Raw genomic sequence first — 22,129 nt, forward strand, 5'->3', positions numbered from 1 at the left:
TCTTTTTTTCAAATTATTCAGTTTTACTATACTTTCAACCAGTCAACCTTGACTTTTCAGATTAGCCTTATTATAACCTTGACATATACGTTTTTGTTACTGGAAAACCTTTCATGTTCCACCACATTAGCAGTAAATTTATCAATAACTTCATTTATCCGTGATCTTTCGAAAAATCCTTATACTCATTGAAACCCTATCATGTACTCATCCACATCTAGTAACAATAATGGTCATACGAATTATCGGGAATTAGCTATCAGTATTTTGAAATCTTGTAGCACGTCTACTCCAACAGTTATATGAGTACATATAACGTCTACCTCCTGGACTTACATACTTCGAATGTGAAGTTTCTGAAAAACACCCTGAACTGCGAATTAGTTCTCGAAATGCTGATGAAGCAGCAAAAACTGTAAACGACTTTAACAGTCAAAAGTTTGATGATAAAGAATGGTATGGTGGTAAAGCTGGGAAAAAAAAAAGAAGGTTTGGAACTGGAAAACGGATTAAGCAAAGTATGAAGGAGGCTGTGGATAAATCACAAAGACTGAACCTGCCTTCAAAGAATTCAAATGATTCAGTGTCTACTGAAGTCATTAACGAATACCTTACTCCTAACTCTAAATCTTCACAGAAAAATCTTCTTCACCATCCGTTGATATTAGAAATTCTAAGATATTATCATATCTTTCATTATAAATATCTTCAATATTTCTGAAGATATCTTCATAACTATCATTGTACGAGATTATTTATCTCTTTACGCTATATGTGTTATACCATAAAAGAAACTGTTTTAGTTTCCAGATTCTGAAAAATTCGAATTTAAACTATGAAGGTTTTTGAAGTAGTGTTTGGGAACTGAAGCATGAGTTAATATAATATAATAACACCTGATCAACGTGATTATATTACAGTAAGTCATGCTGAGTTTCTAATGGAACGTGATAAAGGTTCACATATCACACCCTCATCATGAACCATGTTACATAACTCTTTCATTCTATTTAATCTCTAAATATATCAAGAAAATACTTTTCTTGATGATTTGGTCTTTTCCAGATATTCTGGTAATTTGACAAATCAAGATCGTGCCATTACAATTTCTTTCTTAGAACATTAACTATGTTCATTCCAAAATGTATAGCTACGAATTCTGGTCCATTATTCCCTTGACTTGAAGTCGGGAAGGAAAAATGAAAGCATGGAGCTCCTAAATATAAGGGAAAATGTAAAGCCTGACAACAACACATATATTACAAACCGTGTATATCAATGCGTATAGCAATATAAAGACACGGGAGAATGAAAAATACTATAACCCCAAGGTAATAGTAGAAGAAAATAACTTCCTCTGGTGGCAGATGAAAAAGAAGAATGAAAGATACGATAGCTAAGAAAATATCAAGAATCAGAACTGGATTAAGCATTTCACAATCTTTTAGAAGTATGAAATAAGGGAGAAGATGTAGGAGTGGTAAAAATAATGAAATGGAAGTGGTTAATTTATAGCAAAATATCAGACATAGCAATCGAGACAGATTACGCATTTCATTAAAGAAGATCTTAATCTCCTTAATTCCTGAAGAATCAAATCTTATTTAGAATATGAAGATTTTCTATTCCTTAAATTCCGGAAATTAATCGTTACTACGTCAAAAATTAAGACGAATCTCTATTCCTTCATTTCATTTTTTTTACGATAATTTCTATCATACGCTTCGAGTAATTGGATTGTTTTATCCATATTATTCAACGGTGTTAAAACTCTAATTATCAACTCATATTCATCATAAAATTTTTTTTATTGTTAGCCATGACGACCTCACTCAAATTTCGGGACGAAATTTATTTAACGGGGATGTACTGTGATGACCCGGAAATTTCTGACCAAATTTAAACTTAATCTTTAACGTTTCTGACACGATAAGCAAAGTCTATGAAGTTGAATCTCAAAATTTTGAATATTCAATTACCATTCGATTGTTCTTAAAGATTCGCGAACAATTATATGTAAATAGGTACATATACTATAACTTGAAAACATAACAAAATGTTAAGTAAATGATACTGTGCATAAAACTTATTGGTTTGATTATCTGATTGATATATTCAACCACGGAATTAAAAGATTATGCCAAACGATTGAATTAAAAGATATTTAATGAGTCCCTTAAGGATTATGATATTATTACGGGTCTCTGTTGAGAGTTCCACGTTGATTTGGGAAATCATTCATTCTTAACGGTATTCGGAATAAATGGTAAAGTGTTTGTTTAAATAATGTAATTTGGACACATACAATAATAAGGAATATTAACAGTTGGAATTAGATATATGAATAACTTACGATATGTACTTTAAAATGTGTTTATTAATATTAAAGAATATATATTTAAAAATACGATAAAATATAATATTAACTTGGTCATAAAAATAAATTGTTATTATATATATCTTAACAAATAGCGAGACGATGATTTATAGAAGTAAATGACCAAAATACTCGAAAGTTTAAGATATACTTTGAGTGGTAAAGTTTAGGGATAATTTAAGGCTATATTTTGACAAAGGTACGTGACACGAAACGTAAAATGCAAGTTTTCTCAGCGTACGAAAGGACATTTGAAAAACCGGAACCGGGACATAAGTCGAGTGATGACGTACGACTTATCGGAACAAAAATTAAAAGTCAACTATGCATGTGAATTTAATATAATATATAATTAATTATATAAATTAAATATATTATATATATAATATAAAATTATGTCGACAAACAAGAAGTTAAAAATTTGTGAGCTGTCCAAGGGTGCCATGCGATCGCATGGCCTTGAAGCACAAATCCCATGCGATCGCATGGGGTGCTTTTTTAGAAAAGGTACTATAAATTCAATTGTTTTGCTCGAACATCACACACACTTACACAGATATAGATATATACTCCGTAATATTTATATTATTATTATTATTAATATTATTATTATAATTATTATAATTATTATTATAAAAGATTAATATTAATATTAATCTTATTATTATCAGTAGTATTAATATTATTTTTATTAGTATTATACATAAAATACTACGACGAGGTCATGTTCAAACGATTTCAAAAATGATTTTCGAGTGAATTAAAGCTAAGGAAATTATGGGTTATTGCCAAGGAAGTTATGGGTAATGTTCGGGGGTATAATTGTGAATCAAACTTAGTGTTTATCACCCCGTTACGTCTACGTACTTTTCTACAATATTGAATCTTAATATTAATACGTAAGCATTTATATTTTATATTTTATAAATTAATAGTGTATACATACTAGTGCTCGAGTGTATATATTTATACATGCTTGTATGCTAAATTTCGTCGTTAAACAGTTTATAATAAATCACGAATTAAATACATATATTACGGGTAAAAGGTCTATGATATACATGTTTTCGGAAAGTTGGCGAAAAATCAATAACTTTTCATTTAGATATCGAATAGTTTCGAGGAACGAATCAAAAGATATGGTCAACTGAATTATAATTGACATTAATTGGAATTTCTTTTTGAATCTGCAATTATTACTTAAACAACTTGTTTACGAGATTGATAAAATGGATTTTTGAATATTACCAACTGAGTAAATGAATCCTTATATAAGGTACGTCTCGTTTGTTGAACTATTGTCAAAATTGACTATTTGAAACAACTTTGGATAACTTTTGTATGTCAATTTCGAGCATTAGGATTGTGATACACTATGACCTGACCTAGCTTGATAGACATTTATTGACCAACATATGTTCTCTAGGTTGAGATCTACGATTATTTGATATACCGAGTTTCGGTCACATTACGATGAACAACTTTATGTGCTGCTAAGGTGAGTTTCATTGCTCCCTTTTTAATTGCTTTTGCAATATATATTTTTGGGCTGAGAATACATGCAATTTATTTTAAACGCAATGGATACAAGTACATACTTAATTCTACACTGAGTTTGAATCGAAAATCCCTTAGCTTTGGTAACTAGTAGCTGCCAGTACATAGGATATGGACTGGTGGGAGCGAATAACAGTATATAGATCCATAGGGCTTGACATCCCCGTATGTTCCAGGTATAGAAACCCTAGCCTGAACTATAAAACAGACGTATGCTATTTGAGTTAATATACATTGGTTTGCATGTATTGTACATGTTGGTTGCGTGTATGTTAAAACAGGGGTACTTATTATAACGTTAAAGCTTAGTTACCAGGGTGCTCAATCTTGTAGAATATTTGATAAACGTTTCTGGATGAAACAACTGAAATCTTGTGATACACTTTTATATACAGATTATGCGAAACATACAAACTATGAACTCACCAACCTTTGTGTTGACACTTATTAGCATGTTTATTCTCAGGTTCCCTAGAAGTCTTCCGCTGTTTGCTTATATGATAGACAAGCTATGTGCATGGAGTCTTACATGGCATATTTTTCAAGAAAACGTTGCATTCACCAATTTATCATCATTTACCTTATTTTGACTGCATTTTCTGAAAGGACCCGTCCTAATCCATCTGGACGAAGTCACCAACAACTGGTTCCATTGCGATGATCGACTCCAAATACTGTCTTTAAAATGAGCAAATGCACAGCAGAATGTTTCTTTTATACCTGAGAATAAACATGCTTTCAAGTGTCAACCAAAAGGTTGGTGAGTTCATTAGTTTATCATAACAATCATTTCCATTATTTTAATAGACCACAAGATTTCATATTTACATTTCTCATAAACATACGTCCCATGCATAGAGACAAAAAATAATCATTCATATGGATTGAACACCTGGTAACCGACATTCACAATATGCATATAAGAATATCCCCATCATTCCGGGATCCTCCTTCGGACATGATATAAATTTCGAAGTACTAAAGCATCTGGTACTTTGGATGGGGCTTGTTGGGCCCGATAGATCTATCTTTAGAGTTCGCTTCAATTAGGGTGTCTGTTCCCTAATTCTTAGATTACCAGACTAAAAAGGGGCATATTCAGTTTCGATCATTCAACCATAGAACGTAATTTCGATTACTTGTGTCTATTTCGTAAAACAGTTATAAAAGTTGCGCATGTATTCTCAGTCCCAAAAATATATATTGCAAAAGCATTTAAAAAGGGAGCAAATGAAACTCACACATATAAATATTGTAAAAGTTTTAATAAAGCATTTGCATGTATTCTCAGCCCAAAAATGTAAAGAGTAAAAAGGGATTAAATGAAACTCAAAATACTGTATTTCGTAGTAAAAATACATATGACGACATTGAACAATGTAGGGTTGGCCTCGGATTCACGAACGTATATCATTCATATATATATATTAAAATGTATAATCGTACTTGAACAAATTTATATTTTACACCTTACATTATATATTATATATTTAATTTGTGTGTATATATATATATATATATATATATATATATATATATATATATATATATATATATATATTCAAAATGTTTAATATTGACATAGTTATATTAATATATGTAGTTAGTACTTTAATAAACATCTTAACTTGTTATATATATGAATATTTATATAAAAAATATTGATAATATGATTAAAACGTACTTATAACCTTAATATTATCTTTAAACTTTTATTTTCACAAACGTAGTGATATATATATAATACTGATAATATTGATAGTTTTACGGAAGACAAAGTATTAATTTTAGTAAAAATAATCATAATAGTAATAATGCCTAAATGATAAACTTTATAATAATAATAATACTTATAAAAATACTTATAAAAATACTAATGATCATAATGTTTAGAATATTTATAAACATAACTATAAGTATGATACTAGTAATAATAATAATTATTATTATTATTATAACACTAACAATATCAATGATAATAATAACCATAATAATAATAATGATAATAATAATAATAATAATAATAATAATAATAATAATAATAATAATAATAATAAATAAAAATAAGAAACTACCTTACAAAGAAAAAGTTCCAAAGAAAACTGTCCACGCCCGGGCTCGAACCCGCGACCTCTCACTCACCCACAAACACTCAACACCACTTGACCAATTCACTTTTCTGATTATTTACATGGCCCAAATATATATAACCTGATTATATCTGTTAATCATATTCTTAGTACATGAATCAACTAATGAAACCCAACAGCAGAAATTTATCTCAGCCCAACAAACTAAATTGCCTTCTCGGCCCAACCACACATTAGGAATACGGAGTCTGTATGTACAATAATAATTTCAGCCCAACAGCAGCAGGGCCCACAGACCACACTCTTAAGGTGGCTTTTATAAAAAAAATTATTATGTAGCATCCAGGTTTCTAACCCATGACCTTCTGATTACACAGGACACCCCATAACCATCCCATCCAACTTGTTTTTTTGTCTAAACTGATAACGAATATATATTTAACTATGTTACTTCTATTTCCTCTTCTACCTTCTTCATGAGGAATCATACACTCATCAATTCATTGCAATACCATCAATATTATTATCGTACATGAAATCATAATATTGATACCATAATCGTATCCATCACTATTCATCATCATTATACGTAATCAATATCATTATTATCTTTACCATTCGTCATCATCATTCATCGACAGAAAGAGAAAAAAAAATAGCAAAGGTGTTTGGTTGTGGGTTGTTCGTACAACAGCAAGTGGTAAGAAAATAGTTTCATCATCGTAGTTGCAGGTGGTGTTTGATGGTGTTGGTCGTGACCGGAACAGGAACCGAAACAAAACCGCTACAATAATAGGTGTAAGGGTTGGTGATGATGAAACAAGAAACTATACCTTCTCGATACCCCAGCAAAGCAAAGTATCAAAACCGTACCTTTCCTTACGTTCGTCAAAAAAAAAAAAATTCCAAACAAACTTCCAACGGATCCAATAAATTCTCGCTCTCCATATCTCTCAATGGTACATCCATCCTTACTAAATTTAAATCCTTTCCTGTATTCTCCAACACAAAATGAATCTTTTTACTCGTATCCAACTCATCACCTTTGGTATACACTGGACTTTCATATGGAGTAAAACAAAAAAAAAATCAAGTTGGATCGTCATCAGCAAAGGAGAAAGCGAGAAGCACTAGAAAGTGTAGAACCATCAATTCTCAAGCACTAGTTACATTGTATATTATAATACCCTGGTGGTTTGTAGGGTGATGAAGATGGCGGTTTACTATGGTGGATGGCGGTGATTATAGGTTGGTGATAGTGGCGGTTTATTATTGGACATAAATAGGACGATGGTAGTCATAGGCGGTGACTGGTAGTGATGAAGGTTGTATAGCAAAAAATAATAATAATAATAATAAAGGTTGGTGATGGCTTCTCCTGATGCAGATGGTTGTACATATATCATATGTGTATATAGAATAGAGAATGAGATATTTGTGAATGCAAAAGCCAAAAGTAAAACAGTATCGATTACAATACTAATCAAATTTTTTTACGGATGAATTAAGAGTGGATGTTGTTATAAGTTGCTTTCAATCACAAGTATTAATTAAATAAATAAATAAAAACATGTTGAATTGTAAATTAAAAGAGAACAGTGAGTAGCCAGATGAATTGGCATCTTCTACCGATAGTTTTGGGTGCTATATCGTGTCCATTGCTAAACAGTTGACGTATAAAAGTGTCCCTAAAAATCCTAAATTTTTAGATTAAATATGTTTAATTATTTCACTCATTAATTGTTTGAAACCTGATCAAAAAGGTTTGATAATTATTTATTTTCTGTTCCAATTTATATGTACGGAGTACTAATATTTAAACTTAAAAACGTAAAAATATTTTTAACAAATCTAACATTTTCGTAATCGATTTACAGTTCAACTTTTATTTTAGTCCTTCATGAACATGTATTATATCTATATTAAAACTAACGAAATGTCAACCGAGTGTTACTGACGTTTACTAGTTAAGCTCGAAATCATTCATTTTTCATTTACTCTCTCTATATATAATTAGTTTTAAAATAACAAGTTTTATCACATAAATATATGTTATATATTTTTAAATAAATAGATTTATTATATATTTTATACACATATTTATATACAAGGTTTCCTCCATATTAATCACTATGAAGTTTGCAACAAAGGTCAAACTTCCCACGTTAACAAGTAAATTATTTGCTATTCCAACCGGGTGTTTAATGGTTAGGTCAAATGATTGAACACCTATTTTGATTGGTTTTAATTTACCCATACCTAATCTTTTGTATAAGAAAAAGAGGCATAATATTTGCACTTGCTCTTAAATCTACGAGTCCATTATATATAGCACCATCATTAAGCAAGCAAGAAATGATAAATTCACCCGGGTCTCCTGCTTTAGTAAGTCGAGTTGGTTTGTAAACCTTTTTCGGGTGTTCTTTTCTTGGTTCTTTCACTTTTATTTGAACTTCTTGTTCACATTTTTCTTCATTTCTTGGAATGGGAGGTTTGTATAAGAATTCTTCTTCATCACTCCAATTTGAATCCTCCATATTTTCCAATTTTGATTTTTCATATGTTGTTGATAAATATTTATGTTTTCATTTTGAGGGTTTTCTTGAGTAGTGAAATTATGATTGACTTCATTGTCAACTTCCATCGGACCATGTATGTAATGTTTAATTCTGTGACCATTAACATTAAATTCAATCCCATTTGAATTTATTAACTCTATTGTTCCGTATGGGAAAAATCTTTTGACTATAAATGGTCCAGACCATCTTGATTTCAATTTTCCAGGAAATAGCTTGAATTGTGAATTGAAAAGAAGAATGTTATCTCCTTCCTTAAATTCTTTTGAACTTCTGATTCTTTTATCATGCCATTTCTTCGTTCTTTCCTTATAGATTAAGGAATTTTTATATGCCTCAAGTCTTAATTCTTCTAATTCGTTTAGTTGACTTAACCGTAGACGTCCAGCTTCATGTAAATCAAGATTACATGTCTTCAAAGCCCAAAATGCTTTATGTTCAATTTCTACTGGAAGATGACATGCTTTTCCGTAAACGAGTCTAAAAGGTGTGGTTCCAATTGGAGTTTTATAGGCTGTTCTAAAAGCCCAGAGTGCATTCTCCAATTTCATGGACCATTCCTTCGGATTTGATCCTACGGTTTTCTCTAGAATACGTTTTAATGCCCGGTTGGTATTTTCAACTTGTCCACTTGTTTGTGGATGATAAGCAGTAGAGATTTTATGAGTTATTCCATATCTTTTGAGAACTTTCTCAAGTTGATTATTACAGGAATGAGTACCCCGATTGAAATGTCCCGTTCTTATTGATTAAAAACGTTCCATATTAATTGATTTCGTTGCGAGGTTTTGACCTCTATATGAGACGTTTTTCAAAGACTGCATTCATTTTTAAAACAAACCATAACCTTTATTTCATAGATAAAGGTTTTAAAAAGCTTTACGTAGATTATCAAATAATGATAATCTAAAATATCCTGTTTACACACGACCATTACATAATGGTTTACAATACAAATATGTTACAACAAAATAAGTTTCTTGAATGCAGTTTTTACACAATATCATACAAGTATGGACTCCAAATCTCGTCCTTATTTAAGTATGCGACAGTGGAAGCTCTTAATAATCACCTGAGAATAAACATGCTTAAAACGTCAACAAAAATGTTGGTGAGTTATAGGTTTAACCTATATATATCAAATCATAATAATAGACCACAAGATTTCATATTTCAATACACATCCCATACATAGAGATAAAAATCATTCATATGGTGAACACCTGGTAACCGACATTAACAAGATGCATATATAATAATATCCCCATCATTCCGGGACACCCTTCGGATATGATATAAATTTCGAAGTACTAAAGCATCCGGTTCTTTGGATGGGGTTTGTTAGGCCCAATAGATCTATCTTTAGGATTCGCGTCAATTAGGGTGTCTGTTCCCTAATTCTTAGATTACCAGACTTAATAAAAAGGGGCATATTCGATTTCGATAATTCAACCATAGAATGTAGTTTCCCGTACTTGTGTCTATTTTGTAAATCATTTATAAAACCTGCATGTATTCTCATCCCAAAAATATTAGATTTTAAAAGTGGGACTATAACTCACTTTCACAGATTTTTACTTCGTCGGAAAGTAAGACTTGGCCACTGGTTGGTTCACGAACCTATAACAATATATACATATATATCAAAGTATGTTTAAAATATATTTACAACACTTTCAATATATTTTGATGTTTTAAGTTTATTAAGTCAGCTGTCCTCGTTAGTAACCTACAACTAGTTGTCCACAGTTAGATGTACAGAAATAAATCGATAAATATTATCTTGAATCAATCCACGACCCAGTGTATACGTATCTCAGTATTGATCACAACTCAAACTATATATATTTTGGAATCAACCTCAACCCTGTATAGCTAACTCCAACATTCACATATAGAGTGTCTATGGTTGTTCCGAAATATATATAGATGTGTCGACATGATAGGTCGAAACATTGTATACGTGTCTATGGTATCTCAAGATTACATAATATACAATACAAGTTGATTAAGTTATGGTTGGAATAGATTTGTTACTAATTTTCACGTAGCTAAAATGAGAAAAATTATCCAATCTTGTTTTACCCATAACTTCTTCATTTTAAATCCGTTTTGAGTGAATCAAATTGCTATGGTTTCATATTGAACTCTATTTTATGAATCTAAATAGAAAAAGTATAGGTTTATAGTCAGAAAAATAAGTTACAAGTCGTTTTTGTAAAGGTAGTCATTTCAGTCGAAAGAACGACGTCTAGATGACCATTTTAGAAAACATACTTCCACTTTGAGTTTAACCATAATTTTTGGATATAGTTTCATGTTCATAATAAAAATCATTTTCTCAGAATAACAACTTTTAAATCAAAGTTTATCATAGTTTTTAATTAACTAACCCAAAACAGCCCGCGGTGTTACTACGACGGCGTAAATCCGGTTTTACGGTGTTTTTCGTGTTTCCAGGTTTTAAATCATTAAGTTAGCATATCATATAGATATAGAACATGTGTTTAGTTGATTTTAAAAGTCAAGTTAGAAGGATTAACTTTTGTTTGCGAACAAGTTTAGAATTAACTAAACTATGTTCTAGTGATTACAAGTTTAAACCTTCGAATAAGATAGCTTTATATGTATGAATCGAATGATGTTATGAACATCATTACTACCTTAAGTTCCTTGGATAAACCTACTGGAAAAGAGAAAAATGGATCAAGCTTCAACGGATCCTTGGATGGCTCGAAGTTCTTGAAGCAGAATCATGACACGAAAACAAGTTCAAGTAAGATTATCACTTGAAATAAGATTGTTATAGTTATAGAAATTGAACCAAAGTTTGAATATGATTATTACCTTGTATTAGAATGATAACCTACTGTAAGAAACAAAGATTTCTTGAGGTTGGATGATCACCTTACAAGATTGGAAGTGAGCTACCAAACTTGAAAGTATTCTTGATTTTATGTAACTAGAACTTGTAGAATATATGAAGAACACTTAGAACTTGAAGATAGAACTTGAGAGAGATCAATTAGATGAAGAAAATTGAAGAATGAAAGTGTTTGTAGGTGTTTTTGGTCGTTGGTGTATGGATTAGATATAAAGGATATGTAATTTTGTTTTCATGTAAATAAGTCATGAATGATTACTCATATTTTTGTAATTTTATGAGATATTTCATGCTAATTGCCAAATGATGGTTCTCACATGTGTTAGGTGACTCACATGGGCTGCTAAGAGCTGATCATTGGAGTGTATATACCAATAGTACATACATCTAAAAGCTGTGTATTGTACGAGTACGAATACGGGTGCATACGAGTAGAATTGTTGATGAAACTGAACGAGGATGTAATTGTAAGCATTTTTGTTAAGTAGAAGTATTTTGATAAGTGTATTGAAGTCTTTCAAAAGTGTATGAATACATATTAAAACACTACATGTATATACATTTTAACTGAGTCGTTAAGTCATCGTTAGTCGTTACATGTAAATGTTGTTTTGAAACCTTTAGGTTAACGATCTTGTTGAATGTTGTTAACCCATTGTTTATTATAACAAATGAGATGTTAAATTATTATATTATCATGATATTATGATATATAATATATCTTAGTATGATGTATATACAGTTAAATGTCGTTACAACGATAATCGTTACATATATGTCTCGTTTCGAAATCATTAAGTTAGTAGTCTTATTTTTACATATGTATTTCATTGTTAATACACTTAATAATATATTTACTTATCATTTATCATAATTAACCAAGTGTATCAATATCTTAATATGATTCATATGTACCTAGTAAGACGTTGTTATAACGATAATCGTTATATATATCGTTTTCGAGTTTCTTAAATTAATAGTCTCATTTTTATGTATATAACTCATTGGTAAAATACCTAATGAGATACATACTTATAATAAAAACATGTTAACTATATATATAACCATATATATGTCATCGTATAGTTTTTACAAGTTTTAACGTTCGTGAATCACCGGTCAACTTGGGTGGTCAATTGTCTATATGAAACATATTTCAATTAATCAAGTCTTAACAAGTTTGATTGCTTAACATGTTGGAAACATTTAATCATGTAAATATCAATCTCAATTAATATATATAAACATGGAAAAGTTCGGGTCACTACAGTACCTACCCGTTAAATAAATTTCGTCCCGAAATTTTAAACTGTTGAAGGTGTTGACGAATCTTCTGGAAATAGATGCGGGTATTTCTTCTTCATCTGATCTTCACGCTCCCAGGTGAACTCGGGTCCTCTACGAGCATTCCATCGAACCTTAACAATTGGTATCTTGTTTTGCTTAAGTCTTTTAACCTCACGATCCATTATTTCGACGGGTTCTTCGATGAATTGAAGTTTTTCGTTGATTTGGATTTCATCTAACGGAATAGTGAGATCTTCTTTAGCAAAACATTTCTTCAAATTCGAGACGTGGAAAGTGTTATGTACAGCCGCGAGTTGTTGAGGTAACTCAAGTCGGTAAACTACTGGTCCGACACAATCAATAATCTTGAATGGTCCAATATACCTTGGATTTAATTTCCCTCGTTTACCAAATCGAACAACGCCTTTCCAAGGTGCAACTTTAAGCATGACCATCTCTCCAATTTCAAATTCTATATCTTTTCTTTTAATGTCAGCGTAGCTCTTTTGTCGACTTTGGGCGGTTTTCAACCGTTGTTGAATTTGGATGATCTTCTCGGTAGTTTCTTGTATAATCTCCGGACCCGTAATCTGTCTATCCCCCACTTCACTCCAACAAATCAGAGACCTGCACTTTCTACCATAAAGTGCTTCAAACGGCGCCATCTCAATGCTTGAATGGTAGCTGTTGTTGTAGGAAAATTCTGCTAACGGTAGATGTCGATCCCAACTGTTTCCGAAATCAATAACACGTGCTCGTAGCATGTCTTCAAGCGTTTGTATTCACTCTGCCCATCAGTTTGTGGATGATAGGCAGTACTCATGTCTAGACGAGTTCCTAATGCTTGCTGTAATGTCTGCCAGAATCTTGAAATAAATCTACCATCCCTATCAGAGATAATAGAGTTTGGTATTCCATGTCTGGAGACGACTTCCTTCAAATACAGTCGTGCTAACTTCTCCATCTTGTCATCTTCTCTTATTGGCAGGAAGTGTGCTGATTTGGTGAGACGATCAACTATTACCCAAATAGTATCAAAACCACTTGCAGTCCTTGGCAATTTAGTGATGAAATCCATGGTAATGTTTTCCCATTTCCATTCCGGGATTTCGGGTTGTTGAAGTAGACCTGATGGTTTCTGATGCTCAGCTTTGACCTTAGAACACGTCAAACATTCTCCTACGTATTTAGCAACATCGGCTTTCATACCCGGCCACCAAAAATGTTTCTTGAGATCCTTGTACATCTTCCCCGTTCCAGGATGTATTGAGTATCTGGTTTTATGAGCTTCTCTAAGTACCATTTCTCTCATATCTCCAAATTTTGGTACCCAAATCCTTTCAGCCCTATACCGGGTTCCGTCTTCCCGAATATTAAGATGCTTCTCCGATCCTTTGGGTATTTCATCCTTTAAATTTTCCTCTTTTAAAACTCCTTGTTGCGCCTCCTTTATTTGAGTAGTAAGGTTATTATGAATCATTATATTAATAGATTTTACTCGAATGGGTTCTCTGTCCTTCCTGCTCAAGGCATCGGCTACCACATTTGCCTTCCCCGGGTGGTAACGAATCTCAAAGTCGTAATCATTCAATAATTCAATCCACCTACGCTGCCTCATATTCAGTTGTTTCTGATTAAATATGTGTTGAAGACTTTTGTGGTCGGTATATATAATACTTTTGACCCCATATAAGTAGTGCCTCCAAGTCTTTAATGCAAAAACAACCGCGCCTAATTCCAAATCATGCGTCGTATAATTTTGTTCGTGAATCTTCAATTGTCTAGACGCATAAGCAATCACCTTCGTTCGTTGCATTAATACACAACCGAGACCTTGCTTTGATGCGTCACAATAAATCACAAAATCATCATTCCCTTCAGGCAATGACAATATAGGTGCCGTAGTTAGCTTTTTCTTCAATAACTGAAACGCTTTCTCTTGTTCATCATTCCATTCAAATTTCTTCCCTTTATGCGTTAATGCAGTCAAGGGTTTTGCTATTCTGGAAAAATCTTGGATGAACCTTCTGTAGTAACCAGCTAGTCCTAAAAACTGGCGTATGTGTTTCGGAGTTTTCGGGGTTTCCCACTTTTCAACAGTTTCTATCTTTGCCGGATCCACCTTAATACCTTCTTTGTTCACTATGTGACCGAGGAATTGAACTTCTTCCAACCAAAATGCACACTTTGAAAACTTAGCATACAATTCTTCCTTCCTCAATACTTCTAACACCTTTCTCAAATGTTCACCGTGTTCTTGGTCATTCTTTGAGTAAATAAGTATGTCATCAATGAAAACAATGACAAACTTGTCAAGGTATGGTTCACACACTCGGTTCATAAGGTCCATGAACACAGCTGGTGCATTAGTTAAACCAAACGGCATGACCATAAACTCGTAATGACCGTAACGTGTTCTGAAAGCAGTCTTTGGAATATCATCTTCTTTCACCCGCATTTGATGATACCCGGAACGTAAGTCAATCTTTGAATAAACAGACGAGCCTTGTAGTTGATCAAATAAGTCGTCGATTCTCGGTAGTGGGTAGCGGTTCTTGATGGTAAGTTTGTTCAACTCTCGGTAGTCGATACACAACCTGAATGTACCATCTTTCTTCTTGACAAACAAAACAGGAGATCCCCACGGTGATGTGCTTGGTCGAATGAAACCACGCTCTAAAAGTTCTTGTAATTGGCTTTGCAGTTCTTTCATCTCGCTGGGTGCGAGTCTGTAAGGAGCACGAGCTATTGGTGCAGCTCCTGGTACAAGATCTATTTGAAATTCAACGGATCGATGTGGGGGTAATCCCGGTAATTCTTTCGGAAATACATCGGGAAATTCTTTTGCAATGGGAACATCATTGATGCTCTTTTCTTCAGTTTGTACTTTCTCGACGTGTGCTAGAACAGCATAGCAACCTTTTCTTATTAGTTTGTGTGCCTTCAAATTACTAATAAGATGTAGCTTCGTGTTGCCCTTTTCTCCGTACACCATTAAGGGTTTTCCTTTTTCTCGTATAATGCGAATTGCATTTTTGTAACAAACGATCTCTGCTTTCACTTCTTTCAACCAGTCCATACCGATTATCACATCAAAACTCCCTAACTCTACTGGTATCAAATCAATCTTAAATGTTTCGCTAACCAGTTTAATTTCTCGATTCCGACATATATTATCTGCTGAAATTAATTTACCATTTGCTAATTCGAGTAAAAATTTACTATCCAAAGGCGTCAATGGACAACTTAATTTAGCACAAAAATCTCTACTCATATAGCTTCTATCCGCACCCGAATCAAATAAAACGTAAGCAGATTTATTGTCAATAAGAAACGTACCCGTAACAAGCTCCGGGTCTTCCTGTGCCTCTGCCGCATTAATATTGAAAACTCTTCCGCGGCCTTGTCCATTCGTGTTCTCCTGGTTCGGGCAATTTCTAATAACGTGGCCCGGTTTTCCACATTTATAACAAACTACATTGGCATAACTTGCTCCGACACTACTTGCTCCGCCATTACTCGTTCCGACACCATTTGTTCCTTTCGTTCTATTAACCCCTGGTCCGTAGACCTCACACTTCGCCGCGCTATGACCATTTCTTTTACACTTGTTGCAAAATTTGGTGCAGAACCCTGAGTGATACTTTTCACACCTTTGGCATAGCTGCTTCTGATTGTTGTTGTTGTTACGGTTATTATTGTTGTTGGGATGATTGTTGTAGTTGCTGTTGCTGTTGTTGTTGTTGTTGTTATTGTTGGGCCGTTTGTTGTAGTTGCGATTGATGTTGCGATTGTTGGGATAATTGTTGCGATTATTGTTGTAATTGCTGCTGTTGTTGTATTGGTGATTCTTATCACCGTTTTCCTCCCACTTTCTTTTGACTTGCTTCACATTGGCCTCTTCAGCAGTCTGTTCTTTAATTCTTTCTTCAATCTGGTTCACTAGTTTGTGAGCCATTCTACATGCCTGTTGTATAGAGGCGGGCTCGTGTGAACTTATATCTTCTTGGATTCTTTCCGGTAATCCTTTCACAAATGCGTCGATCTTCTCTTCCTCATCTTCGAATGCTCCCGGACACAATAGGCACAATTCTGTGAATCGTCTTTCGTACGTGGTAATATCAAATCCTTGGGTTCGTAACCCTCTAAGTTCTGTCTTGAGCTTATTGACCTCGGTTCTGGGACGGTACTTCTCGTTCATCAAGTGCTTGAATGCTGACCACGGTAGTGCGTACGCATCGTCTTATCCCACTTGCTCTAGATAGGTATTCCACCATGTTAACGCAGAACCTGTGAAGGTATGTGTAGCGTACTTCACTTTGTCCTCTTCAGTACACTTACTTATGGCAAACACCGATTCGACCTTCTCGGTCCACCGTTTCAATCCGATCGGTCCTTCGGTTCCATCAAATTCCAAAGGTTTGCAGGCAGTGAATTCTTTGTAGGTGCATCCTACACGATTTCCTGTACTGCTAGATCCAAGGTTATTGTTGGTATGTAGCACAGCCTGTACTGCGGCTATGTTTGAAGCTAGAAAAGTACGGAATTCCTCTTCATTCATATTCACGGTGTGTCGAGTAGTCGGTGCCATTTCCTTCAAAATAGTCAAATGGAACAAGTTAATCATACAGAATATTAAGAGTAGTTAATAGTATTTCGTAGCATAATATGAACTCATTTATAAAAGCTTTTTCTTCATATTAGCGTTTTATAAGTTTAAATTCGGGTAGTACGTACCCGTTAAGTTCATACTTAGTAGCTAATATACAATTCAACTACTACAATTCTATATGAAAAACTGATTATAATAATATTTCGCGTTCAAACTTTTATACAATATTTTACAAACTTACAATACCGCTTATTTTACATAAAGCTTGAAATATAGCACACAATAACTTTGATACAAGATAGTTGTGAAGATAATTCTAGCTAGTACACAAGTCGTTCAGCAAAGGCAATAAAGACACGTAATTCATACGTCCAGAAACAAGTCATGCATTCTGGTTTTACTAGGACTACTTCCCATCCTTGGTCTTTTGGAACATAACCGTTATGGCCGTTGATAAGACAGCGTGTTGTAACGTCGTCAAAGGGACGAGGGTTACGTAATGTCCAACAGTCCCGTAATAATCTAAAAACCTCATTTCTTACCCCAATTACCAACTCCGTCACTTGTGGAAACGTTTTGTTTAATAGTTGTAGCCCGATGTTCTTGTTCTCACTTTGGTGAGAAGCGAACATTAATAACCCGTAAGCATAACATGCTTCTTTATGTTGCATGTTAGCTGCTTTTTCTAAATCACGAAGTCCTATATTCGGATATATTGAGTCAAAATAATTTCTTAACTCGTTGCGTAAAATAGCATTTGGGTTCCCCGCAATATATGCGTCAAATTAAACACATCGTAACTTATGGGTTTCCCAATGTGATATCCCCCATCTTTCAAACGAAAGTCTCTTATAAACCAAGACATTCTTGGAACGTTCTTCGAATGTCTTACAAACTGATCTCGCCTTAAATAGTTGTGCCGAGGAATTCTGGCCGACTCTAGACAAGATTTCATCAATCATGTCTCCGGGTAGGTCTCTTAAAATATTGGGTTGTCTATCCATTTTGTGTTTTTAAACTGTAAAATAGACAAGAGTTAGATTCATAAAAAAATACTTATTAATACAAGCAATTTTTACATATATCATAAAGCATAAGAACACTATATTACATATATTACACCACACGAATACAACTATCTTATTCCGACTCGCTCGTTTCTTCTTCTTCGGTTTTGTTTCGTTTTGCCAAGTTTCTAGGGATATATGATGTTCCCCTAATACGAGCCGTCGTTTTCCACATTGGTTTAGAAAAACCTAGTGGTTTAGAGGTTCCTGGGTCATTGTTACAACTTAAGGACTTCGGGGGTTGACGATACATATAAAGTTCATCGGGGTTGGAATTAGATTTCTCTATTTTTATGCCCTTTCCCTTATTATTTTCTTTTGCCTTTTTAAATTCAGTTGGGGTAATTTCTATAACATCATCGGAATTCTTGTCGGAATCTGATTCATCGGAGAATTGGTAATCCTCCCAATATTTTGCTTCCTTGGCGGAAACACCATTGACCATAATTAACCTTGGTCGGTTGGTTGAGGATTTTCTTTTACTTAACCGTTTTATTATTTCCCCCACCGGTTCTATTTCTTCATCCGGTTTCGATTCTTCTTCCGGTTCCGATTCTTCTTCCGGTTCCGACTCTTCTCCCGGTTCCTCTTCGGGAACTTGTGAATCAGTCCACGAATCATTCCAATTTACATTTGACTCTTCATTATTATTAGGTGAGTCAATGGGACTTGTTCTAGAGGTAGACATCTATCACATAATATCAAACGCGTTAAGAGATTAATATATCACATAATATTCACATGTTAAAAATATATAGTTTCCAACAAAATTTGTTAAGCAATCATTTTTCAAGTAAACACGGTCGAAGTCCAGACTCACTAATGCATCCTAACAAACTCGATAAGATACACTAATGCAAATTTTCTGGTTCTCTAAGACCAACGCTCTGATACCAACTGAAATGTCCCGTTCTTATTGATTAAAAACGTTCCATATTAATTGATTTCGTTGCGAGGTTTTGACCTCTATATGTGACGTTTTTCAAAGACTGCATTCATTTTTAAAACAAACCATAACCTTTATTTCATAGATAAAGGTTTTAAAAAGCTTTACGTAGATTATCAAATAATGATAATCTAAAATATCCTGTTTACACACGACCATTACATAATGGTTTACAATACAAATATGTTACAACAAAATAAGTTTCTTGAATGCAGTTTTTACACAATATCATACAAGTATGGACTCCAAATCTCGTCCTTATTTAAGTATGCGACAGCGGAAGCTCTTAATAATCACCTGAGAATAAACATGCTTAAAACGTCAACAAAAATGTTGGTGAGTTATAGGTTTAACCTATATATATCAAATCATAATAATAGACCACAAGATTTCATATTTCAATACACATCCCATACATAGAGAATAAAATCATTCATATGGTGAACACCTGGTAACCGACATTAACAAGATGCATATATAAGAATATCCCCATCATTCCGGGACACCCTTCGGATATGATATAAATTTCGAAGTACTAAAGCATCCGGTTCTTTGGATGGGGTTTGTTAGGCCCAATAGATCTATCTTTAGGATTCGCGTCAATTAGGGTGTATGTTCCCTAATTTCGATAATTCAACCATAGAATGCAGTTTCACGTACTTGTGTCTATTTTGTAAATCATTTATAAAACCTGCATGTATTCTCATCCCAAAAATATTAGATTTTAAAAGTGGGACTATAACTCACTTTCACAGATTTTTACTTCGTTGGGAAGTAAGACTTGGCCACTGGTTGGTTCACGAACCTATAACAATATATACATATATATCAAAGTATGTTTAAAATATATTTACAACACTTTCAATATATTTTGATGTTTTAAGTTTATTAAGTCAGCTGTCCTCGTTAGTAACCTACAACTAGTTGTCCACAGTTAGATGTACAGAAATAAATCGATAAATATTATCTTGAATCAATCCACGACCCAGTGTATACGTATCTCAGTATTGATCACAACTCAAACTATATATATTTTGGAATCAACCTCAACCCTGTATAGCTAACTCCAACATTCACATATAGAGTGTCTATGGTTGTTCCGAAATATATATAGATGTGTCGACATGATAGGTCGAAACATTGTATACGTGTCTATGGTATCTCAAGATTACATAATATACAATACAAGTTGATTAAGTTATGGTTGGAATAGATTTGTTACTAATTTTCACGTAGCTAAAATGAGAAAAATTATCCAATCTTGTTTTACCCATAACTTCTTCATTTTAAATCCGTTTTGAGTGAATCAAATTGCAATGGTTTCATATTGAACTCTATTTTATGAATATAAGCAGAACAAGTATAGGTTTATTGTCAGAAAAATAAGTTACAAGTCATTTTTGTAAAGGTAGTCATTTCAGTCGAAAGAACGACGTCTAGATGACCATTTTAGAAAACATACTTCCACTTTGAGTTTAACCATAATTTTTGGATATAGTTTCATGTTCATAATAAAAATCATTTTCTCAGAATAACAACTTTTAAATCAAAGTTTATCATAGTTTTTAATTAACTAACCCAAAACAGCCCGCGGTGTTACTACGACGGCGTAAATCCGGTTTTACGGTGTTTTTCGTGTTTCCAGGTTTTAAATCATTAAGTTAGCATATCATATAGATATAGAACATGTGTTTAGTTGATTTTAAAAGTCAATTTAGAAGGATTAACTTTTGTTTGCGAACAAGTTTAGAATTAACTAAACTATGTTCTAGTGATTACAAGTTTAAACCTTCGAATAAGATAGCTTTATATGTATGAATCGAATGATGTTATGAACATCATTACTACCTTAAGTTCCTTGGATAAACCTACTGGAAAAGAGAAAAATGGATTAAGCTTCAACGGATCCTTGGATGGCTCGAAGTTCTTGAAGCAGAATCATGACACGAAAACAAGTTCAAGTAAGATTATCACTTGAAATAAGATTGTTATAGTTATAGAAATTGAACCAAAGTTTGAATATGATTATTACCTTGTATTAGAATGATAACCTACTGTAAGAAACAAAGATTTCTTGAGGTTGGATGATCACCTTACAAGATTGGAAGTGAGCTAGCAAACTTGAAAGTATTCTTGATTTTATGTAACTAGAACTTGTAGAATATATGAAGAACACTTAGAACTTGAAGATAGAACTTGAGAGAGATCAATTAGATGAAGAAAATTGAAGAATGAAAGTGTTTGTAGGTGTTTTTGGTCGTTGGTGTATGGATTAGATATAAAGGATATGTAATTTTGTTTTCATGTAAATAAGTCATGAATGATTACTCATATTTTTTTAATTTTATGAGATATTTCATGCTAATTGCCAAATGATGGTTCCCACATGTGTTAGGTGACTCACATGGGCTGCTAAGAGCTAATCATTGGAGTGTATATACCAATAGTACATTCATCTAAAAGCTGTGTATTGTACGAGTACGAATACGGGTGCATACGAGTAGAATTGTTGATGAAACTGAACGAGGATGTAATTGTAAGCATTTTTGTTAAGTAGAAGTATTTTGATAAGTGTCTTGAAGTCTTTCAAAAGTGTATGAATACATATTAAAACACTACATGTATATACATTTTAACTGAGTCGTTAAGTCATCGTTAGTCGTTACATGTAAATGTTGTTTTGAAACCTTTAGGTTAACGATCTTGTTGAATGTTGTTAACCCATTGTTTATT

The sequence above is a fragment of the Rutidosis leptorrhynchoides genome, chromosome 11 (assembly GCF_046630445.1).
Source record: "Rutidosis leptorrhynchoides isolate AG116_Rl617_1_P2 chromosome 11, CSIRO_AGI_Rlap_v1, whole genome shotgun sequence".
Lineage (NCBI taxonomy): Eukaryota > Viridiplantae > Streptophyta > Magnoliopsida > Asterales > Asteraceae > Rutidosis > Rutidosis leptorrhynchoides.